The sequence below is a fragment of the Primulina tabacum genome, chromosome 10 (genome assembly GCF_025594145.1).
Source record: "Primulina tabacum isolate GXHZ01 chromosome 10, ASM2559414v2, whole genome shotgun sequence".
NCBI classification, from domain to species: domain Eukaryota; kingdom Viridiplantae; phylum Streptophyta; class Magnoliopsida; order Lamiales; family Gesneriaceae; genus Primulina; species Primulina tabacum.
Genome location: NC_134559.1, coordinates 30050711 through 30077407, shown reverse-complemented (window position 1 = coordinate 30077407; position 26697 = coordinate 30050711). Strand labels below are relative to the sequence as shown.

General features: G+C 38.7%; 6 non-coding genes and 5 pseudogenes across 6 annotated transcripts; all 11 read right to left on the bottom strand.

The window, feature by feature from the left end:
• Positions 1-151: 151 nt before the first annotated feature.
• LOC142508222 (5S ribosomal RNA) lies at positions 152-268 on the bottom strand. The gene has a single exon (XR_012806447.1). It is a non-coding gene; the product is annotated as a 5S ribosomal RNA (ribosomal RNA).
• Positions 269-942: 674 nt separating this feature from the next.
• LOC142508834 (5S ribosomal RNA) lies at positions 943-1059 on the bottom strand. Its single transcript, XR_012807036.1, has one exon. It is a non-coding gene; the product is annotated as a 5S ribosomal RNA (ribosomal RNA).
• A 656-nt stretch (positions 1060-1715) lies between these two features.
• LOC142517142 (5S ribosomal RNA) lies at positions 1716-1834 on the bottom strand. The gene has a single exon (XR_012812901.1). It is a non-coding gene; the product is annotated as a 5S ribosomal RNA (ribosomal RNA).
• Positions 1835-2347: 513 nt separating this feature from the next.
• Positions 2348-2465, bottom strand: LOC142512707 (5S ribosomal RNA; annotated as a pseudogene).
• Positions 2466-3151: 686 nt separating this feature from the next.
• On the bottom strand, positions 3152-3269 carry LOC142512497 (5S ribosomal RNA; annotated as a pseudogene).
• Positions 3270-3960: 691 nt separating this feature from the next.
• LOC142512084 (5S ribosomal RNA) lies at positions 3961-4080 on the bottom strand (annotated as a pseudogene).
• Positions 4081-5478: 1398 nt separating this feature from the next.
• On the bottom strand, positions 5479-5597 carry LOC142508139 (5S ribosomal RNA). Its single transcript, XR_012806367.1, has one exon. It is a non-coding gene; the product is annotated as a 5S ribosomal RNA (ribosomal RNA).
• Positions 5598-6279: 682 nt separating this feature from the next.
• On the bottom strand, positions 6280-6398 carry LOC142508945 (5S ribosomal RNA). Its single transcript, XR_012807141.1, has one exon. It is a non-coding gene; the product is annotated as a 5S ribosomal RNA (ribosomal RNA).
• A 1418-nt stretch (positions 6399-7816) lies between these two features.
• Positions 7817-7935, bottom strand: LOC142511671 (5S ribosomal RNA; annotated as a pseudogene).
• Positions 7936-22959: 15024 nt separating this feature from the next.
• Positions 22960-23078, bottom strand: LOC142509263 (5S ribosomal RNA). The gene has a single exon (XR_012807446.1). It is a non-coding gene; the product is annotated as a 5S ribosomal RNA (ribosomal RNA).
• Positions 23079-25568: 2490 nt separating this feature from the next.
• On the bottom strand, positions 25569-25687 carry LOC142510773 (5S ribosomal RNA; annotated as a pseudogene).
• Between the last annotated feature and the right edge of the window lie 1010 nt (positions 25688-26697).

Genomic DNA, 26697 nt, shown 5'->3' with positions numbered 1-26697 from the left:
TTACAATCAAATTAGCTACAATTTTGTCCAAATCCGGCAGTGCCCGAGCTACTTTGATTTCAAATCTCTTATCTGATCCGATCTAGATTCAGAAGATTTGAGCCAAAAATCGTCTGTTACTAATTAATCAAAAATAGAAAAACACGAAAAAGGGGTGCAACACGAGGATTTCCCCGGGGGTCACCTCCTAATACTGCCCTCGCCCAAGCACGCTTCGCTTCGGAGTTCTGATGGGATCCGATGCATTAGTGCTGGTATGATCGCACCCGACATTGAGTGGTATGTTTTATTCTTATCCCTCGAGTACGTGTGGAGCGGATGATGATGGACAACACGCGGCACTGCTTTCGCCCAATCAAACCAGAAGTTAAGCGTTCTGGCGCGATGGCAGAGCTAGGATGGTGACCTCCCTGGGAAGTCCTCGTGTCGCGACCGTTTACGTAAATTATGGCTAAAACAATCGAAAAATTGTTTTTAATGAGTTAACCATCTCCGGAGTAATCTGCGTCATACCATTCCGCACAGAACCGGCTCACGTTTACAAAAAACGCTAAATGTTCCGAAAATTGAAAAAAAATAATAAGAAAAAATAGCGAATGTAAAGCTATTATTATGCCTCGGATACGATAAAATGGAACCGGAATCGAATTTCGGACTTCCTAAGAGGATTTCTCGAGGAAACGGAAGCTTAACAGAAGCGAAAATCGCAAATTAGTGGGTCTTACAGAAGGAATTCGGCTAAAATCTCGCAAGCTCATTGCGGAGTAATGAGTCTCGTTCGTTTGCCCGTTTACAATCAAATTAAAATAAAATTTTGTCCAAATCCGGCAGTGCCCGAACTACGTTGATTTCACATGTCTTATCTGGTTCCGATCGAGATTCAGATGATTTGAGCCAAAAATCGTCTGTCAACAAGTAATCATAAATAGAAAAACACGAAAAGGGGTGCAACACGAGGACTTCCAGGGGGTCACCCATCCTAGTACTGCTCTTGCCCAAGCACGTTTAACTTCGGAGTTCTGATGGATCCGGTGCATAAGTACTGGTATGATCGCACCCGAAATTGAGTGGGATTTTATTCTTATATCCTTCGAGAACGTGTGGAGCGGTGGAGATGGAGAACACGCGGCACTGCTCTCGCCTAATCAGAACCATGAAGTTAAGTGTTCTGGCGCTATGGCAAAGCTAGGATGGGTGACCTCCCTGGGAAGTCCTCGTGTCGCGACCGTTTACTTAAATTATGGATAAAACAATCGAAATAATTGTTTTTAATGAGTTAACCGCCTCCGGAGTAATCTGCGTCATACCCTTCCCCACAGAACCCTCAAGACAATAAAATCGCTAAATGTTCCCAGTAAATAGAAAAAATTTAAGTAGAAAAAAATTGCGAATGTAAAGCAATTATTATGCCTGGGATACGATGAAATGGAACCGGAATCGAATTTAGAACTTCCTCTCGAGGAAACAGAAGCGGAAAATCGCAAATTAGAGGGTCTTGGAGAAGAAATTCGGCTAAAATCTCGACAGCTCATTGCGGAGAATGAGTCTCGTTCGTTTGCCCGTTTACAATCAAATTAGGCTACAATTTTTTTCAAATCCGGCTGTGCCCAATCTACGTTGATTTCACATGTCTTATCTGGTCCCGATCGAAATTCAGATGATTTGAGCTGAAAATTGTCTGTCAACAAGTAATCAAAAATAGAAAAACACGAAAAGGAGTGCAACACGAGGACTTCCCAGGGGGTCACCCTTCCTAGTACTGGTCTCACCCAAGCACGCTTAACTTCAGAGTTTTGATGGGATCCGGTGCATTAGTGCTGGTATGATCGCACCCGACATTGAGTGGTATGTTTATTCTTATTTTCCTCGAGTACGTGTGGAGCGGCGGCGATGGACAACACGCGGCACCGCTCTCGCCAAATCAGAACCATGAATTTAAGCGTTCTGGCGCGATGGCAGAGCTAGGATGGTTGACCTCTCTGGGAAGTCCTCCTGTCGCGACCGTTTACGTAAATTATAGCTAAAACAGTCGAAATAATTGTTTTTAATGAGTTAACCGTCTCCGGAGTAATCTGCGTCAAGAGAAACAGAAGCTTAACAGTAGCGAAAAATCGCAAATTAGATGGTCTTAGAGAAGGAATTCGGCTAAAATCTCGCCATCTCATTGCGGAGTAATGAGTGTCGTTCATTTGGCCGTTTACAATCAAATTAGCCTAAAATTTTGTCCAAATCCGGCAGTGCCCGAGCTACGTTTATTTCACATGTCTTATCTGGTCCCGATCGAGATTCAGATGATTTGAGCCGAAAATCGTCTGTCAATAAATAATCAAAAATAGAAAAACACGAAAAGGGGTGCTACACGAGGTCCCATGGGGTCACCCATCCTAGTACTGGTCTCAACCAATGACGCTTAACATCGGAGTTCTGATGGGATCCGGTGCATTAGTGCTGGTATGATCGCTCCTTACATTGAGTGAGATGTTTATTCTTATATCCCCCGAGTACGTGTGGCGGCGAGCGGCAATAGACAACACGCGGCACTGCTCTCGCACAATCAGAACCATGAAATTACTCGTTCTGGAGCGATGGCAGAGCTAGTATGGGTGACCTCCCTCGGAAGTCTTCCTGTCGCGATCGTTTACGTAAATTATAGCTAAAACTGTAGAAATAATTGTTTTTAATGAGTTAACCGTCTCCGAGTAATCTGCGTCATAACCCTTCCGCACAGACCGGCTCACGACAACAAAAATCGCTAAATGTTCCCATAAAATAGAAAAAAAAAATAAGAAGAAGAAAATAGTGAATGGAAAGCTATTATTATGACTGGGATACGATAAAATGGAACCGGAATCTAATTTCGGACTTCCTAAGCGGATTTCTCAGAGAAAACAGAAGCTTAACAGAAGAGGAAAATCGCAAATTAGAGGATCTTAGAGAAGGAATTCGGCTAAAATCTCGCCAGCTATTTGCGGAATAATGAGTCTCGTTCGTTTGCCCGTTTACAATCAATTAGGCTACAATTTTGTCCGAATCCGGCAGTGCCCGAGCTACGTTGATTTCACATGTCCTTATCTGGTCCCGATCGTTATTCAGATGATTTGAGCCGAAAATCGTCTGTCAGCAAGTAATCAAAATAGAAAAACAACGAAAAGGGGTGCAACACGAGACTTCCCACGGGGTCACCCATCCTAGTACTGTTCTCGCCAAGCACGATTATCTTCGGAGTTCTGATGGGAATTCGGTGCATTTGTGCTGGTATGATCGTACACGACATTGGAGTGGGATGTTTTTTCTTATATCCCTAGAGTACGTGGTGCGCGAGCGGCGATGGACAACACGCGCACTGCTCTCGCCCAATCAGAACATTAATTAAGCATTCTGGTGCGATGGCAGAGCTAGGATGGGTGACCTCTCTGAAAAGTCCTCGTGTCGTGACATTTTACGTAAATTATATCTAAAACAGTCGAAATAATTGTTTTTAATTGTTTTTAATGAGTTAACTATCTCCCGAGTATCTGCATCATACCCTTCCGCATAGAACCGTCTCACGAAAACAAAAATCGCTAAATGTTCCCAGAAAATAGAAAAAAAATAATAAGAAGAAAATAGCGAATGTAAGTCTATTATTATGCTTTGGATACGATAAAATATAACCGGAATCGAATTTCGGACTTCCTAAACGGATTTCTCGAGGAAACGGAAACTTAACAAAAGCGGAAAATCGCAAATTAGAGGGTCTTAGAGAAGGAATTCGGCTAAAATCTCACCAGCTCATTGCGGAGTAAGAGTCTCGTTCGTTTGCCCGTTTACAATCAAATTAGCCTACAATTTTGTCCAAATCCGGCAGTGCCCAAGCTATGTTGATTCCACATGTCTTATCTGGTCCCGATCGAGATTCAGATGATTTGAGCCAAAAATCGTCTGTCAACAAGTAATCAAAAATAGAAAAAAACACGAAAATCGGTGCAACCCGAGGAATTTCCAGGGGGTTCGCCCATCCTAGTACTGGTCTCGTCCAAGCACGCTTAACTTCGGAGTTCTGATGGGATCCGATGCATTAGTGCTGGCATGATCGCTCCCGAAATTGAGTGGGATGTTTATTCTTATATCCCTCGAGTACGTGTGGAGCGGGCGGCGATGGACAACACGCGGCACTGCTCTCGCCCAATCAAAACCATGAAGTTAAGCGTTCTGGCGCGATGGCAGAGCTAGGATAGGTGATCTCCCTGGGCAGTCCTCGTGTCGCGACCGTTTAAGTAAATTATGTATAAAACAGTCGAAATAATTGTTTTTAATGAGTTAACCATCTCCGGAGTAATCTACGTCATACCCTTCCGCACAGAACCGGCTCACGACAACAAAAATCGCTAAATGTTCCCAGAAAATAGAAAAAAAATAAAAAGAAGAAAATAGCGAATGTAAAGCTATTATTATGCCTCGGATACGATAAAATGGAACCGGAATCGAATTTCGGACTTCCTAAGCGGATTTCTAGAGGAAACGAAAGTTTAACAGAAGCGGAAAATCGCAAATTAGAGGGTCTTAGAGAAGGAATTCGGCTAAAATCTCGCCAGCTCATTGCGGAGTAAGAGTCTTGTTCGTTTGCCTGTTTACAATCAAATTAGCCTAAAATTTTGTCCAAATCCGGCAGTACCCGAGCTACGTTGATTTCACATGTCTTATCTGGTCCCTATCGAGATTAAGATGATTTGAGCCAAAAATCTTTTGTCAACAAGTAATCAAAAATAGAAAAACACGAAAAGAGGTGCAACACGAGGACTTCCTAGGGGGTCGCCCATCCTAGTACTGGTCTCGCCGAAGCACGCTTAACTTTGGAGTTTTGATGGGATCCGGTGCATTACACGAGGCACTGCTCTCGCCCAATCAGAACCATGAAGTTAAGCGTTCTGGCGCGATGGCAGAGCTAGGATGGGTGACCTCCCTTGGAAGTCCTCGTGCCGTGACCGTTTACGTAAATTATGGATAAAACAGTCAAAATAATTGTTTTTAATGAGTTAACCGTCACCGCAGTAATATGCGTCATACCCTTCCGCACAGAACCGGCTCACGACGACAAAAATCGCTAATGTTCCCAGAAAATAGAAAAAAAATAAGAAGAAGGAAATAACGAATGTAAAGCTATTATTATGCCTGGGATACGATAAAATGGAATCGCAATCGAATTTAGAACTTCCTAAGCGGATTTCTTGAGGAAACAGAAGCTTAACAGAAGCGGAAAATCACAAATTAGAGAGTCTTAGAAAAGGAATTCGGCTAAAATCTCGCCAGCTCATTGCGGAGTAATGAGTCTCGTTCGTTTGACCGTTAACAATCAAATTAGGCTACAATTTTGTCCAAATACGGCAGTGTCCGAGCTACGTTGATTTCACATTTCTTATCTGGTCTCGATCAAGATTCAGATGATTTGAGCCGAAAATTGTCTGTCAACAAGTAATCAAAAATAGAAAAACACGAAAAAGGGTGTAACACGAGGACTTCCCAGGGGGACACCCATCCTAATACTGCTCTCGCCCAAGCACGCTTAACTTAAGAGTTCTGATGGGATCCAGTGCATTAGTGCTGGTATGATCGCTCACGACATTGAGTGGGATGTTTATTCTTATATCCCTCGAGTAAGTGTGGCGCGGGCGGCAATGGACAACACGCGGCACTACTCTCGCCCAATCAGAACCATGAAGTTAAGCGTTTCTGGCGCTATGGCAGAGCTAGGATGGGTGACCTCCCTAGGAAGTCATCGTGTCACGACCGTTTACGTAAATTATGGATAAACAGTTGAAATAATTGTTTTTAACCAGTTAACCGTCTCCGGAGAAATATGCGTCATACCCTTCCGCACGAAACCTGCTCAAGACAACAAAATCGCTAAATGTTCCCAGAAAATAGAAAAGAAAATAAGAAGAAGAAAATAGCGAATGTAAAGCTATTATTATGCCTGGGATACGATAAATGGAACCAAAATCGAATTTCAGACTTCGTAAGCAGATTTCTAGAAGAAACGGAAGCAGAACAAAAGCGAAAAAACGCAAATTAGAGGGTCTTAGAGAAGGAATTCGGCTAAAATCTCGCCAGCTCATTGCGGTGTAATGAGTCTCGTTCGTTTTCCCGTTTACAATCAAATTAGGCTTCAATTTTTTCCAAATCCGGCAGTGCCCAAGCTACGTTGATTTCACATGTCTTATCTGATCCCGATCGTGATTCAGATGATTTGAGCCGAAAATCGTCTGTCAACAAGTAATCAAAAATAGAAAAACACGAAAAGGGGTGCAACACGAGGACTTCCCAGGGGGTCACCGATCCTAGTACTGCTCTCACCCAAGCAAGCTTAACTTCGTAGTTCTGATGAGATCCGGTGCATTAGTGCCGGTATGATCGCACCCGACATTGAGTGGGATGTTTATTCTTATATCCCTCGAGTACGTGTGGAGCGGGCGGCGATGGACAAGACGCGGCACTGCTCTCGCCCAATCAGAACCATGAATTTAAGCGTTCTGGCGCGATGACAGAGCTAGGATGGGTGACCTCCCTTGGAAGTCCTTGTGTCGCGACCGTTTACGTAATTATAGCTAAAACAGTCGAAATAATTGTTTTTAATGAGTTAACCGTCTCCGGAGTCATCTGCGTCATACCCTTCTGCACCGAACCGGCTCACGACAACAAAAATCGCTAAATGTTCACAGAAAATAGAAAAAAAAAAAGAAGAAGAAAATAGCGAATGTAAAGCTATTATTATACATGGGATACGATAAAATGGAACCGGAATCGAATTTCGGACTTCCTAAACGGATTTCTCGAGGAAACAGAAGCTTAAAAGAAACGAAAAATCGCAAATTAGAGTGTCTTAGGGAAAGAATTCGGCTAAAATCTCGCCAGCTCATTGCGGAGTAATGAGTCTCGTTCGTTTGCCTGTTTACAATCAAATTAGCCTGCAATTTTGTCCAAATCCGGCAGTGTCCGAGCTACGTTGTTTTCACATGTCTTATCTGGTCCCGATCGAGATTCAGATGATTTGAGCCGAAGGGGGTCACCCATCCTAGTTGTGCTCTTGACCAAGCACGCTTAACTTCGGAGTTTTGATGGGATCCGGTGCATAAGTGCAGGTATGATCACACCCGACATTGAGTGGGATGTTTATTCTTATATCCCTCGAGTACGTGTGGAGCGGGCGGTGATGGAAAACACGCGGCTTTACTCTCGCCTAATCAGAACCATGAAGTTAAGCGTTCTGGCGCGATGGCAGAGCGAGGATGGGTGACCTCCCTGGCAGCCCACGTGTCGCGACCCGTTTACGTAAATTATGGCTAAAACAATCGAAATAATTGTTTTTAATGAGTTAACCGTCTCCAGAGTAATTTGCGTTATACCATTCTGCACAGAACCGGCTCACGACAAAAAAAATTGCTAAATGTTCCCAAAAAAGAGAAAAAAAAATAAGAAGAAGAAAATAGTGAATGTAAAGCTATTATTATGCCTGAGATACAATAAAATGGAACCGAAATCGAATTTCGAACTTCCTAAGCGGATTTCTCGAGGAAACGAAAGCTTAACAAAAGCGAAAAATCGCAAATTAGAGGGTCCTAGAGAAGGAATTCGGCTAAAATTTCGCCAGCTTCTTGTGGAGTAATGAGTCTCGTTCGTTTGCCCGTTTACAATCAAATTAGGCTACAATTTGGTCCAAATCCGGTAGTGCTTGAGCTACGTTGATTTCACATGTCTTATCTAATCCTGATCGAGATTCAGATTATTTGAGCCGAAAATCGTCTGTCAACAAGTAATCAAAAATAGAAAAACACGTAAAGGGGTGCAACACGAGGACTTCCCAGGGGATCACCCATCCTAGTGCTGCTATCGGCAAAGCACACTTAACTTCGGAGTTTTGATGGGATCCGGTGCATTAGTGCAGGTATGATCGCACCCGACATTGAGTGGGATTTTTATTCTTATATCCCTCGATTACGTGTGGAGGAGGCGGCGATGGACAACACGCGGCACTGCTCTCGCCCAATCAGAACCATGAAGTTAAGCGTTCTGGCGCAATGGCAGAGCTAGGATGGGTGACCTCCCTGGGAAGTCCTCGTGTCACGACCGTATACGTAAATTATGGATAAAGCAGTTGAAATAATTGTTTTTAACGCGTTAACCATCTCCGGAGTAATATGCGTCATACCCTTCCGCACGAAACCTGCTCAAGACAACAAAAATCGCAAAATGTTCCCAGAAAATAGAAAAAAATAAGAAGAAGCAAATAGCAAATGTAAAGCTATTATTATGCCTGAATACGATAAAATAGAACCGGAATCGAATTTCGGACTTCCTAAGCGGATTTTTCGAGGAAACGGAAGCTTAACAGAAGCGGAAAATCGCAAATTAGAGGGTCTTAGAGAAGGAATTCGGCTAAAATCTCGCCAGCTCATTGCGGAGTAATGAGTCACGTTCGTTTGCCCGTTTCAATTAAATTAGGTTTCAATTTTGTCCAAATCCGGCAGTGTCTGAGCTACGTTGTTTTCACATGTCTTATCTGGATCCATCTATAAAACCGTGGTACCCGGCGGCGGGGACATCAGAGCATTACCCGTCCACTGAGCCTTGGCCTCAGCTCATCATATCTCATATCATGTCAATGGAAATACGATCGTCGGGCTCCCTCTGGGGCCTTCTCCCGTAAACGGGCTCCCTCTAGGGCCTTTTCCCTCACGATATCTCCAATCGTATCATCGTATACATATACATCGTCAGTCACAACTAACTCCCATCCTTCAAAAACATCATGATATTCATTACTTAATAAAAACATGCATATACGTAATTTTTCCTTTAAACCAAGCATGCAACGTATATTTTCATAAAATCTTAAAAATCGTGATCATGATGCATAAAACTTTAAAATATAGTAAATTTGTGCTCATGGCGCTGCCAGGACCAACATCTAACCCCGGGTGCAAAATGACCATTTTGCCCCTGGAAACCCAAAAATTACCATTTTGCCCTTAGACGTATGACATTTTCTTAATTCCATTGACTCTAACATGTCCCAAATAATTATTTAAGCCTACAAAAATTTTCCCATATTTTTATTTGGCTTAAATCGATGAATTTTAAATTAATTTTTAAACATAACATATTAACGCGCTTTAATCCCGAATTAAACCAAACCTTAGCATAAAATTCCCAAATTAAAAACTTAGACTTCTTATAATTATTTGACTTTAAATATAATTTTTCATAATTTAATTAAGCTTAAATCTAGCGTTTCAATTAATTCTGTAATTAACGTTTCATGTTGCGACTAAATCCCGGATTAAATCCAAAACTCATTATTTTGATCCGAAGCTTACCAAATTCCTTAAAATATCCCAAAACATATTTAAAAGCATCCCTAGACGTAAACTCGAGCCCATTTTATAACTTAACCGAATTGTTTTAAAACTTGGACCGGTGTCCCGGTTTTAAGCCGAATCGACTCGAAACTTAACCGTATTTTTCCCAACTTTTTACCACACCTAATAAACACTTAAAAGGCCTTATAAACATCCAGACCCGTCGCTTAAACCATTCGATCAGGCCTTACAAGATGCTGGAAATCAGCCTCTTCCCCTTTCGCCTACCCTACTACACTACCTCCCTATTCTCGCGTCTTAGCCCAACACCGATGGAACCAGGCACGTATCAGCCTTTCCTAGACCACCATAGGGCTCCCCTGAACCTACTGCACCCACGCCATCAGCCTCATGCATCAGGCGTAGATCACCCTATCGCTACACTCCCCACAACACCAATCGAACCCAACTCGTCCAACTCTTCCCTTGCGGCTTCTAGGACAAGACCAGCAGCGTTCGTGCATTTCCAGACCATGGTTAAGACCCACCAGAGTCTATTCAAGGTCTAGAGTCGCCCTTGCACCACCAAACTTCACCTACCCACCGATCTAGACAAAGAAAACGAGAAACCCCAAGCCGCTACACATCTCGGCCTTCACTCCAAACCTACCGAACCTTACACCAGCCTCATGACTCCACTAACCTGCTCTAAACAGTCCCTTAGCATCAAAAAAACGGCAGCCTCCTTGCACAATTCAAGAAAATGTGAGACTTGAAACAAAAAGAATGCAATAAACACAAGAAAATCAAAGATCTTCCATAGACAAGCTTGGATCGAAACTTTTCATGCATGAACACCAAACTCAGTATATAAAACGTGTATGATGCAGAAGAATGATATAGAGCGTGCCTGGTGAAAATATTTCGCAAGAAAACCGAAGAACGAACGTCGGGAATCAAGTCGGAGAATTTTCTTACGCCTTGAATGGAAATGGCCGTGCTTTTAGCTGCTGGGATTTCTATGAAAATGTTGAGATGGGATTGAGGGTGTCGGCTGATTGGGGAGGGTAATGTTAGGTGTAGTGGGTCCTTAGGGATTTATTATGTAGTTAATTAAAATATAATAGGCCATAAGTTGTTAATTAAAGATTTAAAAAGGATTTTAAGCCCAACAAGCTTAAAAGTAGTCTCATTAAGTCCAAACACACTCCCGAAAAATATTTCGTGGTGTAAAGTTTTTGAAAATATTAGCCGAACCCTCAAAAAATCCCCCGATTCGATAAAATTTGCTTACCGGGTAAAAATAAATTCTGCGGATAAAAATACCAAATAAATCTCAATTCTTGAAAAATACCTTTAAAACATCTTATATTAATTAATAGAACTTAATCGTGTAATAAAAATATTTTTCTTGAAAATTCTCCGGTCTCTGATCCTCGTTCGAGAGCGAAATGCAACTTAAAAACCTTAATGCATGAACTTATAAAATGTATGGAATAAATTCTACCATGCATGAATTATGCATAAAATGCATAAAAATAATTAAACACAATTTAATAAAATAAAAATAAATTTTATGCTTTAAAAGAATTTAATGAAATACCAAAGAATTTAATAATTTGCATGCATGTGGTTTACGTGGACTTTTCGATTTTCGGGACGTTACAATCTTCTCCCCTTAAATTGAATTTCGTCCGCGAAATTCGCTTATCCTTGATAATCACAAAGTTTAGACTCTTAATTCTAGAATCTCAATATTCCACGTTTCCGCTGCGCTACTGTGATAAAATAATAAATCTTAGGATGTACTTATGTCTCCTCAATCCTAATTATTTTGTCTATTGAAATCCTTATTTGCGAATTGCAACCTAGAACGACTTATTGCGACTTAGTTCTATTCTACTCATGCCTCAAATTCCGACTTTTCTCAAACTTCCCAATATTAGAAATGGCAGTTCGAATTTTATTTCGTCTTACTTTTCTTATACTATACCCGTAATGTTCATCAACTTATTACATTATCATTTATGCAACTTAAGAAATCTTAACACCAAGATTTTACTGATCGACTTATATCTTCGGTGATACACTTAAAAGTTAAACCTTATCTCAAACCCATAATGATATTCGCCTAAGATCCTTGAATCGAATCTTTATCTTATAGCACCAAACTTACGTAACTTAATTATTTACAAGTACATCCCAAATATTAAATTGTTGCAAATCTTTAAATTCGAGTAGCGTTAATCCATAAAACTATCGAACTTCTACCTAATTAATAAAACACTTCTATCATCAATCACATGCTTAAACTATTTTCTTCCCAATTACAATTTAGTTGAGGCTTAAGGCCCTTGGACTTTCCTCGTTGAAATGAATGTTGCATTCTTACGTATTCTCAATGCTTCATACATACTAGCGTATAAAACTTATTAAGTCATCCCATGGGAGCCTTAGACTAACTCTAATAAATCAACTTCACTTATACTCCATAGAGTTCTAGAATCCCCATATCAAGCTTTTTAGATTTCTCACTCGATAAAATCTTAATATTCATTAATTGATAACTTATGTTGAACACAACTAATTCTTTTTTATTATTATTATTATTATTTTTCACCCAAAATTTCCGTATGAACACGTATTCCATAAACTTAAAATTCAAGCTTACGCGACCCAAATAGTATTAGATAACATAATTCCAACACACATATTCACTTATTCTCAAGTTTCTTAATAACTTACCAAAAATTCCTCAAGACGAGGTGTCTACCTCAATTCTTACATGCATCTATCGAGTAACCTAACCATCAAACATACCCAACTTTCTAGAAAAATTTAAATTCCAACAAAGATATAATTTTAACTCTTAAGATCATGATTAAAACTTATGCTACATCAAACCTTAAGTCCTCAAAAATAAGTTAACTTAATGTCTAATCTTGTAACTTGACTAAATGATCACTTTACCTTAAATTGTTATCACTCTAAATTCTTAATTTTTTTCCATTGTCTTATTCCATTAACATTTAGATTTTCAAGCCCAATATTGAATCATCCTACAATGCCCTTGATTGTCATTCCTTATTACATTATAACCCAGATTATAACCAAGTTCTAATATCTCTTCAAGCTCAAATCACCGAAAAGTCTTATCATTTAAACCATTCAATTCTCACTTACTGCTAAACAAATCCCTAAATTTCTTAAAAATTTCAAAATTAGTTCTTACTTTCCTCGAATATTATCCGAATTTGTTCTTAATCTCGAGAATCCAAAAATTACCCATTAGTTCTTGGCGTTCCTAATCCCATTTTATAGGTGTCTCGTAACATAAAATTCAATAATCTTAACTTTATTAGACCTAAGATCAATTCTCATAACCTCGAAAATTACTGATTTTACCCAAGTGTTCCTCAAAATTTCGAATTTTAATCCTCAAAATTTCAAAATTTAATATTTGGTCCTTAAAATTGTCAAAGATTACAATTTTGGCCTTATAACTCCTCGAAATTTGCATTTTTTTTTCCATAAAATTTTCGACTTGGACTCATTAAACCTTAAAATTCTCAAAACTAAAAATTTAATCCCAAAGTTTGGTAAATTCGAAATAGTCCCTTAGAATTTTATTGTTGCCTCAGGTCCTCAATTATTGGTTATTACAATTAGGTCCTTTAAATTCTCAATCAATTCAATTAAATCCTTAGGTCCCATTAGGTAGAGCATGCATCCTAAATAAATTCTACGTTTTTATACTTACAAAGATCGTCGTAGTTTTCGAATCATTAATCCTTGTATGGATTCATCAAAAATTAATTCAACTAGCAACCACGAACTATCAATAATTTCTTAGAAATTCTACAAGTCCCAAAAGCATTCATAACTTTCAAGATTAACTTATTACCCCAAAGAGTAGAACATCAGTACTTCTAACCTAAAAATCGGTATAATCAAATCATTATCCACTTCTCCTAAAGACCAATATTCGAATTCTTAGACACGTCCAATTCCAAACGTAACCAACATGCAATTTAATCTAGTTTTTAAAACAGTAAATCCTTAAATCATAAAAGCAGTTAAACATATACCATAAATCATCATAAAGCGTAAATCATGTTAACATGCAGGTGATATGAGTGAAACATTGAAAACATTGAAATCATAAAAGCTTACAGACTTGAGGCTTGAAAACTGAGCTGCAGAAACTGGCGGTGGCTCAACCCTATACATGGCCCTTGCTCTGATACCAACTGTAACGTCTCACTCATTTTTAAAATTCTACTGGGACATTTTTTTTAAATAAAAGCTCGCATTTTCGAAATAACATTTAAAATAATCGTAATAATTTGACAGTAAAAAAATAACCAAACTCATCTACAATCATACGAAAACATAAAATAATAAAAATCTTAAAATCATCAACGTGTGAAAATATTCATTTCCTCTCAATCTCATAAATCGTAATGCGGAAAACATGTGGTCCTCGGGTCGTGTCATCGCACCAGGTCTGCCTACTCAGAGTTCGGCACCTATAGTCTCCTCAACATTTAGCTCACCTGCATCACACACGCCTAGTGAGTCTAAAGAATCAACACACCTATACCAGGAATAACAAGTACATATACATAGCACACAACAGTGAAAAATATCATACTCAACATATCTTTCATGAACTTAAAAGCATAACATAAACGTGTATTGTAAAATCATAATGCCAACATACCTTTCATAAACTTTAAAACATGAATATAAACATGTCGTATCAAATCATATCGTATTAAATCATGTCATCATAAACTTAAACATTTTCTTTTTAACTGAATTCAGTTCATTAGTTGTGACTTTCGTATCAGCTCTATCGTATCAGCTCTATCGATGGATCCATCTATAAAACCGTGGTACCCGGCGGCGGGGACATCAGACAGCATTACCCGTCCACTGAGCCTTGGCCTCAGCTCATCATATCTCATATCATGTCAATGGAAATACGATCGTCGGGCTCCCTCTGGGGCCTTCTCCCGTAAACGGGCTCCCTCTAGGGCCTTTTCCCTCACGATATCTCCAATCGTATCATCGTATACATATACATCATCAGTCACAACCAACTCCCATCCTTCAAAAACATCATGATATTCACCACTTAATAAAAACATGCATATACGTAATTTTTCCTTTAAACCAAGCATGCAACGTATATTTTCATAAAATCTTAAAAATCGTGATCATGATGCATAAAACTTTAAAATATAGTAAATTTGTGCTCATGGCGCTGCCAGGACCAACATCTAACCCCGGGTGCAAAATGACCATTTTGCCCCTGGAAACCCAAAAATTACCATTTTGCCCTTAGACGTATGACATTTTCTTAATTCCATTGACTCTAACATGTCCCAAATAATTATTTAAGCCTACAAAAATTTTCCCATATTTTTATTTGGCTTAAATCGATGAATTTTAAATTAATTTTTAAACATAACATATTAACGCGCTTTAATCCCGAATTAAACCAAACCTTAGCATAAAATTCCCAAATTAAAAACTTAGACTTCTTAGAATTATTTGACTTTAAGTATAATTTTTCATAATTTAATTAAGCTTAAATCTAGCGTTTCAATTAATTCTGTAATTAAGCTTTCGTGTTGCGACTAAATCCCGGATAAATCCAAAACTCATTATTTTGATCCAAAGCTTACCAAATTCCTTAAAATATCCCAAAACATATTTAAAAGCATCCCTAGACGTAAACTCGAGCCCATTTTATAACTTAACCGAATTTTTTTAAAACTTGGACCGGTGTCCCGGTTTTAAGCCGAATCGACTCGAAACTTAACCGTATTTTTCCCAACTTTTTACCACACCTAATAAACACTTAAAAGGCCTTATAAACATCCAGACCCGTCGCTTAAACCATTCGATCAGGCCTTACAAGATGCTGGAAATCAGCCTCTTCCCCTTTCACCTACCCTACTACACTACCTCCCTATTCTCGCGTCTTAGCCCAACACCGATGGAACCAGGCACGTCTCAGCCTTTCCTAGACCACCATAGGGCTCCCCTGAACCTACTGCACCCACGCCATCAGCCTCATGCATCAGGCGTAGATCACCCTATCACTACACTCCCCACAACACTAATCGAACCCAACTCGTCCAACTCTTCCCTTGCGGCTTCTAGGACAAGACCAGCAGCGTTCGTTCATTTCCAGACCATGGTTCAGACCCACCAGAGTCTATTCAAGGTCTAGAGTCGCCCTTGCACCACCAGACTTCACCTACCCACCGATCTAGACAAAGAAAACGAGAAACCCCAAGCCGCTACACATCTCGGCCTTCACTCCAAACCTACCGAACCTTACACCAGCCTCATGACTCCACTAACCTGCTCTAAACAGTCCCTTAGCATCAACAAAACGGCAGCCTCCTTGCACAATTCAAGAAAATGTGAGACTTGAAACAAAAAGAATGCAATAAACACAAGAAAATCAAAGATCTTCCATAGACAAGCTTGGATCGAAACTTTTCATGCATGAACACCAAACTCAGTATATAAAACGTGTATGATGCAGAAGAATGATATAGAGCGTGCCTGGTGAAAATATTTCGCAAGAAAACCGAAGAACGAGCGTCGGGAATCAAGTCGGAGAATTTTCTTACGCCTTGAATGGAAATGGCCGTGCTTTCAGCTGCTGGGATTTCTATGAAAATGTTGAGAGGGAATTGAGGGTGTCGGTTGATTGGGGAGGGTAATGTTAGGTGTAGTGGGTCCTTAGGGATTTATTATGTAGTTAATTAAAATATAATAGGCCATAAGTTGTTAATTAAAGATTTAAAAAGGATTTTAAGCCCAACAAGCTTAAAAGTAGTCTCATTAAGTCCAAACACACTCCCGAAAAATATTTCGTGGTGTAAAGTTTTTGAAAATATTAGCCGAACCCTCAAAAAATCCCCCGATTCGATAAAATTTGCTTACCGGGTAAAAATAAAATTCTGCGGATAAAAATACCAAATAAATCTCAATTCTTGAAAAATACCTTTAAAACATCTTATATTAATTAATAGAACTTAATCGTGTAATAAAAATATTTTTCTTGAAAATTCTCCGGTCTCTGATCCTCGTTCGAGAGCGAAATGCAACTTAAAAACTTAATGCATGAACTTATAAAATGTATTGAATAAATTCTACCATGCATGAATTATGCATAAAATGCATAAAAATAATTAAACACAATTTAATAAAATAAAAATACATTTTATGCTTTAAAAGAATTTAAGGAAATACCAAAGAATTTAATAATTTGCATGCATGTGGTTTACGTGGACTTTCAGATTTTCGGGACGTTACAATCTTCCCTCCTTAAATTGAATTTCGTCCGCGAAATTCGCTTATCCTTGATAATCACAAAGTTTAGACTCTTAATTCTAGAATCTCAATATTCCACGTTTCCGCTGCGCTACTGTGATAAAATAATAAATCTTAGGATGTACTTATGTCTCCTCAATCCTAATTATTTTGCCTATTGAAATCCTTATTTGCGAATTGCAACCTAGAACGACTTATTGCGACTTAGTTCTATTCTACTCATGCCTCAAATTCCGACTTTTCTCAAACTTCCCAATATTAGAAATGGCAGTTCGAATTTTATTGCGTCTTACTTTTCTTATACTATACCCGTAATGTTCATCAACTTATTACATTATCATTTATGCAACTTAAGAAATCTTAACACCAAGATTTTACTGATCGACTTATATCTTCGGTGATACACTTAAAAGTTAAACCTTATCTCAAACCCATAATGATATTCGCCTAAGATCCTTGAATCGAATCTTTATCTTATAGCACCAAACTTACGTAACTTAATTATTTACAAGTACATCCCAAATATTAAATTGTTGCAAATCTTTAAATTCGAGTAGCGTTAATCCATAAAACTATCGAACTTCTACCTAATTAATAAAACACTTCTATCATCAATCACATGCTTAAACTATTTTCTTCCCAATTACAATTTAGTTGAGGCTTAAGGCCCTTGGACTTTCCTCGTTGAAATGAATGTTGCATTCTTACGTATTCTCAATGCTTCATACATACTAGCGTATAAAACTTATTAAGTCATCCCATGGGAGCCTTAGACTAACTCTAATAAATCAACTTCACTTATACTCCATAGAGTTCTAGAATCCCCATATCAAGCTTTTTAGATTTCTCACTCGATAAAAATCTTAATATTCATTAATTGATAACTTATGTTGAACACAACTAATTCTTTTTTATTATTATTATTATTATTTTTCACCCAAAATTTCCGTATGAACACGTATTCCATAAACTTAAAATTCAAGCTTACGCGACCCAAATAGTATTAGATAACATAATTCCAACACACATATTCACTTATTCTCAAGTTTCTTAATAACTTACCAAAAATTCCTCAAGACGAGGTGTCTACCTCAATTCTTACATGCATCTATCGAGTAACCTAACCATCAAACATACCCAACTTTCTAGAAAAATTTAAATTCCAACAAAGATATAATTTTAACTCTTAAGATCATGATTAACACTTATGCTACATCAAACCTTAAGTCCTCAAAAATAAGTTAACTTAATGTCTAATCTTGTAACTTGACTAAATGATCACTTTACCTTAAATTGTTATCATTCTAAATTCTTAATTTTTTTCCATTGTCTTATTCCATTAACATTTAGATTTTCAAGCCCAATATTGAATCATCCTACAATGCCCTTGATTGTCATTCCTTATTACATTATAACCCAGATTATAACCAAGTTCTAATTATCTCTTCAAGCTCAAATCACCGAAAAGTCTTATCATTTAAACCATTCAATTCTCACTTACTGCTAAACAAATCCCTAAATTTCTTAAAAATTTCAAAATTAGTTCTTACTTTCCTCGAATATTATCCGAATTTGTTCTTAATCTCGAGAATCCAAAAATTACCCATAAGTTCTTGGCGTTCCTAATCCCATTTTATAGGTTTCTCGTAACATAAAATTCAATAATCTTAACTTTATTAGACCCAAGATCAATTCTCATAACCTCGAAAATTACTGATTTTACCCAAGTGTTCCTCAAAAGTTCGAATTTTAATCCTCAAAATTTCAAAATTTACAATTTGGTCCTTAAAATTGTCAAAGATTACAATTTTGGCTTTATAACTCCTCGAAATTTGCATTTTTTTTCCATAAAATTTTCGACTTGGCCTCATTAAACCTTAAAATTCTCAAAACTAAAAATTTAATCCCAAAGTTTGGTAAATTCGAAATAGTCCCTTAGAATTTTATTGTTGCACTCAGGTCCTCAATTATTGGTTATTACAATTAGGTCCTTTAAATTCTCAATCAATTCAATTAAATCCTTAGGTCTCATTAGGTAGAGCATGCATCCTAAATAAATTCTACGTTTTTATACTTACAAAGATCGTCGTAGTTTTCGAATCATTAATCCTTGTATGGATTCATCAAAAATTAATTCAACTAGCAACCACGAACTATCAATAATTTCTTAGAAATTCTACAAGTCCCAAAAGCATTCATAACTTTCAAGATTAACTTATTACCCCAAAGAGTAGAACATCAGTACTTCTAACCTAAAAATCGGTATAATCAAATCATTATCCACTTCTCCTAAAGACCAATATTCGAATTCTTAGACACGTCCAATTCCAAACGTAACCAACATGCAATTTAATCTAGTTTTTAAAACAGTAAATCCTTAAATCATAAAAGCAGTTAAACATATACCATAAATCATCATCAAGCGTAAATCATGTTAACATGCAGGTGATATGAGTAAAACATTGAAAACATTGAAATCATAAAAGCTTACAGACTTGAGGCTTGAAGACTGAGCTGCAGAAACTGGCGGTGGCACAACCCTATACATGGCCCTTGCTCTGATACCAACTGTAACGTCTCACTCATTTTTAAAATTCTACGGGACATTTTTTTTAAATAAAAGCTCGCATTTTCGAAATAACATTTAAAATAATCGTAATAATTTGACTGTAAAAAAATAACCAAACTCATCTACAATCATACGAAAACATAAAATAATAAAAATCTTAAAATCATCAACGTGTGAAAATATTCATTTCCTCTCAATCTCATAAATCGTAATGCGGAAAACATGTGGTCCTCGGGTCGTGTCATCGCACCAGGTCTGCCTACTCAGAGTTCGGCACCTATAGTCTCCTCAACATTTAGCTCACCTGCATCACACACGCCTAGTGAGTCTAAAGAATCAACACACCTATACCAGGAATAACAAGTACATATACATAGCACACAGTAGTGAAAAATATCATACTCAACATATCTTTCATGAACTTAAAAGCATAACATAAACGTGTATTGTAAAATCATAATGCCAACATACCTTTCATAAACTTTAAAACATGAATATAAACATGTCGTATCAAATCATATCGTATTAAATCATGTCATCATAAACTTAAACATTTTCTTTTTAACTGAATTCAGTTCATTAGTTGTGACTTTCGTATCAGCTCTATCGATGGATCCATCTATAAAACCGTGGTACCCGGCGGCGGGGACATCAGCGACAGCATTACCCGTCCACTGAGCCTTGGCCTCAGCTCATCATATCTCATATCATGTCAATGGAAATACGATCGTCGGGCTCCCTCTTGGGCCTTCTCCCGTAAACGGGCTCCCTCTAGGGCCTTTTCCCTCACGATATCTCCAATCCTATCATCGTATACATATACATCGTCAGTCACAACCAACTCCCATCCTTCAAAAACATCATGATATTCACCACTTAATAAAAACATGCATATACGTAATTTTTCCTTTAAACCAAGCATGCAACGTATATTTTCATAAAATCTTAAAAATCGTGATCATGATGCATAAAACTTTAAAATATAGTAAATTTGTGCTCATGGCGCTGCCAGGACCAACATCTAACCCCGGGTGCAAAATGACCATTTTGCCCCTGGAAACCCAAAAATTACCATTTTGCCCTTAGACGTATGACATTTTCTTAATTCCATTGACTCTAACATGTGCCAAATAATTATTTAAGCCTACAAAAATTTTCCCATATTTTTATTTGGCTTAAATCGATGAATTTTAAATTAATTTTTAAACATAACATATTAACGCGCTTTAATCCCGAATTAAACCAAACCTTAGCATAAAATTCCCAAATTAAAAACTTAGACTTCTTATAATTATTTGACTTTAAATATAATTTTTCATAATTTAATTAAGCTTAAATCTAGCGTTTCAATTAATTCTGTAATTAACGTTTCGTGTTGCGACTAAATCCCGGATTAAATCCAAAACTCATTATTTTGATCCGAAGCTTACCAAATTCCTTAAAATATCCAAAAACATATTTAAAAGCATCCCTAGATGTAAAATCGAGCTCATTTTATAACTTAACCGAATTGTTTTAAAACTTGGACCGGTGTCCCGGTTTTAAGCCGAATCGACTCGAAACTTAACCGTATTTTTCCCAACTTTTTACCACACCTAATAAACACTTAAAAGGTCTTATAAACATCCAGACCCGTCGCTTAAACCATTCGATCAGGCATTACAAGATGCTGGAAATCAGCCTCTTCCCCTTTCGCCTACCCTACTACACTACCTCCCTATTCTCGCGTCTTAGCCCAACACCGATGGAACCAGGCACGTCTCAGCCTTTCCTAGACAACCATAGGGCTCCCCTGAACCTAATGCACCCACGCGATTAGCCTCATGCATCAGGCGTAGATCACCCTATCGCTACACTCCCCACAACACCAATCGAACCCAACTCGTCCAACTCTTCCCTTGCGGCTTCTAGGACAAGACCAGCAGCGTTCGTGCATTTCCAGACCATGGTTAAGACCCACCAGAGTCTATTCAAGGTCTAGAGTCGCCCTTGCACCACCAGACTTCACCTACCCACCGATCTAGACAAAGAAAACGAGAAACCCCAAGCCGCTACACATCTCGGCCTTCACTCCAAACCTACCGAACCTTACACCAGCCTCATGACTCCACTAACCTGCTCTAAACAGTCCCTTAGCATCAACAAAACGGCAGCCTCCTTGCACAATTCAAGAAAATGTGAGACTTGAAACAAAAAGAATGCAATAAACACAAGAAAATCAAAGATCTTCCATAGACAAGCTTGGATCGAAACTTTTCATGCATGAACACCAAACTCAGTATATAAAACGTGTATGATGCAGAAGAATGATATAGAGCGTGCCTGGTGAAAATATTTCGCAAGAAAACCGAAGAACGAGCGTCGGAAATCATGTCGGAGAATTTTATTACGCCTTGAATGAAAATGGCCGTGCTTTCAGCTGCTGGGATTTCTATGAAAATGTTGAGATGGGAGTGAGGGTGTCGGATGATTGGGGAGGGTAATGTTAGGTGTAGTGTGTCCATAGAGATTTATTATGTAGTTAATTAAAATATAATAGGCCATAAGTTTCTAATTAAAGATTTAAAAAGGATTTTAAGCCCAACAAGCTTAAAAGTAGTCTCATTAAGTCCAAACACACTCCCGAAAAATATTTCGTGATGAAAATTTTTTAAAAATATTAGTCGAACCCTCAAAAAGTCCCCTGATTCGATAAAATTTGCTTACCGGGTAAAAATAAAATTCTGCAGATAAAAATACCCAATAAATCTCAATTCTTGAAAAACACCTTTAAAACATCTTGTATTAATTAATAGAACTTAATCGTGTAATAAAAATAATTTTCTTGAAAATTCTCCGGTCTCTGATCCTCGTTCAAGAGCGAAATGCAACTTAAAAACCTTAATGCATGAACTTATAAAATATATGGAATAAATTCTACCATGCATGAATTATGCATAAAATGCATAAAAATAATTAAACACAATTTAATAAAATAAAAATACATTTTATGCTTTAAAATAATTTAATGAAATACCAAAGAATTTAATAATTTGCATGCATGTGGTTTACGTGGACTTTTCGATTTTCGGGACGTTACACGCGGCACTGCTCTCGCCCAATCAGAACCAAGAAGTTAACCGTTCTGGCGCGATGCCAGAGCTAGGATGGGTGACCTCCCTGGAAAGTCCTCGTGTCGCGATCGTTTACGTAAATTATAGCTAAAACTGTTGAAATAATTGTTTTTAATAAGTTAACCATCTCCGGAGTAATCTGCGTCATACCCTTCCGCACAGAACCGGCTCACGACAACAAAAATCGCTAAATGATCCCAGAAAATTGAAAAAAAAATAAGAAGAAGAAAATAACGAATGTAAAGCTATTATTATGCCTAGGATACGATAAAATAGAACCGAAATCGAATTTTGGACTTCCTAAACGGATTTCTCGAGAAAACGAAAGCTTAACAGAAGCGGAAAATCGCAAATTAGAGGGTCTTAAAGAAGGAATTCGGCTAAAATCTCGCCAGCTCATTGCAAGTAATCAGTCTCGTTCATTTGCCCGTTTACAATCAAATTAGGCTACAATTTTGTCCAAATCCGGCAGTGCTCGAGCTACGTTGATTTCACATGTCTTATCTGGTCCCGATCGAGATTCAGATGATTTGAGCCGAAAATCGTCTCTCAACAAGTAATCAAAAATAGAAAAACACAAAAAAGGGTGCAACACGATGATTTCCCAGGGGGTCACCCGTCCTAGTACTGCTCTCGCCCAAGCACGCTTAACTTCCGAGTTCTGATGGTATCCGGTGCATTAGTGCTGGTATGATCCCACCCGACATTGAGTGGGATGTTTATTCTTATATCCCTCGAGTACGTGTGGCGCGGGTGGCGATGGACAACAAATAAATCCTTATATTATTTCGAAAATTTTGATTCAGCCCTTAAACGTTCGTAAATTGCCCTTAGGTCCCCAATCTTTCGAAATATTGCATTTTGGTCCATTAAATTTCGATACTTGCATGTTGATTTTATACGTCGGGACGTAAATTTTATCGGTGTGGGTTTTTCAATAAAAAAATACGAACTTTTTGGCAACCCCGCTATTTAATTGCCAAACTATTTTTACCAAAACTTTACTAACATTTTATTTAATTCTAATTAAAGACTAATGGGCTTAATTAGGGGCTTAATAGGCCTAAAGCCTTGTTAGTATTTAATTAAGTATATAATATGTAAACCTTTCCCATAAACCTACGATTATTTCAAAAGCACACGGCCACAATTCTGAAAATACCTAGATTACACGGCACACACATTCTTAAAAATTGAGGCAAACTTTCGAGCGTTGCCAAGGGAAAGTCTTAGCCAAGGTTCTTGCTCCGTTCTTCGTCATCGTCAATGGTTTTTCGTGCGTAAATTACGCATAGGCTCACATATTCTTCCCTTCAAACCATCATCACATCATATTATATTTTTATGCATGAAAATTTTTGGAAACAAGTGACACTTTGAATTATTTTCGTTTTTATGCAATCCATGAAATTCCAAGCATGATTTTGATTCAAACTTTTGTCCTTTACATGTATATACGAGCTGCCATGATATAGGTTATGTTTAGGCATGATTTTACACGGGATTTAGAGTCCTAGATAATCACCTTAACACCACACACGAAATAGAACACAAGCTGTGCAGCAACCTTCTGTCATGGAGCAAAGGGGTTCGGTTTTATTTTTGCAGGGGCTAGGGCTTGGTTGGCTGGTTCCACGGGTTAACCAAGGTCGTGGGTGAGTTAGGGAGAGACTCCTAGCCATGCTAGGACTCGCATTCAAGGGCTGGGAAGGAGTCCTAGCAAGCTATGACTCCCACCCGAGAATCAAGGGGAATTGCGTGTAGGGTTCTGGGCTTGTTGCAGGCTGGTGGGCGTGGTCCAGGGGGCCTGGGCTAGGTCAGGTCGAGTCCTTAGGGTCCTTAGGGAGTGCACAACAGGTTGGTTCGGTGGCTGGGTTCGTTGGTAGGGGCAGGGAAGCTTGATCAAGAGTCCTTGTCCAACAAGGATTTCTCGGCCAGCTTATGGTAGAGGAGTATGGGGCTCGTTCTTTTGGTTAGGGGTGTTTTCCGTGGGATATATGGGTCCAGTAGGGTACTTTAGGATGTTGGTCAAGTTTTGGATCAACATGGTTCGGGGGTAACTCGTGAAAATCAAGAGATGGCTCGGGGTCGAAGATTTTGGGTCATTAGAGTTTTTAAAACTTGGGAAAATTGAAAAATGGTTCACGCGGGTCGAGTCATGGTTCATAAGGGCTAAAATAATATAAAAAGACTAAATTCTCAACTGGTACCAACACTTAGGAATCTAGGTACTTAAGTCTGGAGGTCCTGGGTTCAAGTGTTAGGGAAGGAGAAAGAAACCACTTACCAGGGGTGAGATATTCTATGAGTGACGGTGCATTGGCCCATGCTGGACCATCCTAACGACCCATGACCAGTAGTGGTGCGTGGGTATGGGCCGAGGCCTTTGTTGGTTCAGCCTAATGGCCCATGATCGTTACAAAAAAAGGCGCCTTTTTTTGTAATGATCATGGGCCATTAGGGTGAACCAACAAAGGCCTCGGCCCATGCTGGACCATCCTAACGACCCATGACCAGTAGTGGTGCGTGGGTATGGGCAGAGGCCTTTGTTGGTTCAGCCTAATGGCCCATGATAATTACAGCACTGCTCTCGCCCAATCAGAACCATGAAGTTAAACGTTCTGGCGCGATGGCAGAGCTAGGACGGGTGACCTCCCTGGGAAGTCCTCGTGTCGCGACCGTTTACGTAAATTATTGATAAAACAGTCGAAATAATTGTTTTTAATGAGTTAACCGTCTCTGGAGTAATCTGCGTCATACCCTTCCGCACAGAACCGGCTCACGACAAAAAAAATTGCTAAATGTTCCCAGAAAATAGAAAAAAAATAGGAAAAAAAATTAGCGAATGTAAATTTATTATTATGCCTGCGATACGATAAAATGGAATCGGAATCCAATTTCGGACTTCCTAAGCGGATTTCTCGAAGAAACGGAAGCTTAACAAAAGCGGAAAATCGCAAATTATAGGGTCTTAGAGAAGGAATTCGGCTAAAATCTTGCCAGCTCATTGCGGAGTAAAGAGTCTCGTTCGTTTTCCCGTTTACAATCAAATTAGGCTACAATTTTTTCCAAATCCGACAGAGCCCGAGCTACGTTGATTTCACATGTCTTATCTAGTGCCGATCGATATTCAGATGATTTGAGCCGAAAATCGTCTATCAACAAGTAATCAAAAATAGAAAAACACGAAAAGGGGTGCAACACGAGGACTTCCCAGGGGGTCACCCATCCTAGTAATGCCCTAGCACTAGCACACTTAACTCTGGAGTTCTGATGGGATCCAGTGCATTAGTGCTGGTATGATCGAACACGACATTGAGTGGGATGTTTATTCTTATATCCCTCTACTACGTGTGGCGCGGGCGGCGATGGACAACACGTGGCACTGCTCTCGCCCAATCAGAACCATGAAGTTAAACGTTCTAATGCGATGGCAGAGCGAGGATGGGTGACCTCCCTGGCAAGTCCTCGTGTCGCGACCGTTTACGTAAATTATAGCTAAAACAGTCGAAATAATTGTTTTTAATGAGTTAACCGTCTCCGGAGTAATCTGCGTCATACCCTTCCGCACAGAACCGGCTCACAACAACAAAAATCGCTAAATGTTCCCAGAAAATTGAAAAAAATAAGAAGAAGAAAATATCGAACGTAAAGCTATTATTATGCCTCGGATACGATAAAATGGAACCGGAATCGAATTTCGGACTTCCTAAACGGATTTCTCGAGGAAACAGAAGCTTAAAAGAAGCAGAAAATCACATATTAGAGGGTCTTAGAGAAGGAATTCGGATAAAATCTCGTCAGCTCATTGCAGAGTAATGAGTCTCGTTCGTTTGCCCGTTTACAATCAAATTAGCCAACTATTTTGTCCAAATCCGGCAGTGCCCGAGCTACGTTGGTTTCATATGTCTTATCTGGTCCCGATCGAGATTCAAATGATTTGAGTCGAAAATTGTCTATGAACAAGTAATCAAAAATAGAAAAACACGAAAAGAGGTGCAACACGAGGACTTCCCAGGGGGTCGCCCATCCTGGGAAGTCCTCGTGTCGTGACCGTTTACGTAAATTATAGCTAAAACAGTCGAAATAATTTTTTTTATGAGTTAACCGTCTCCAGAGTTATGTGCGTGATACCTTTCCGCACCGAACCGGTTCACGACAACAAAAATCTATAAATGTTCCCAGAAAATAGAAAAAAAAATAAGAAGAATAAAATAGCGAATATAAAGCTATTATTTTGCCTGGGATACGATAAAATGGAACTGGAATCGAATTTCAAACTTCCTAAACATATTTATCGAGGAAACGGAAGCTTAACAGA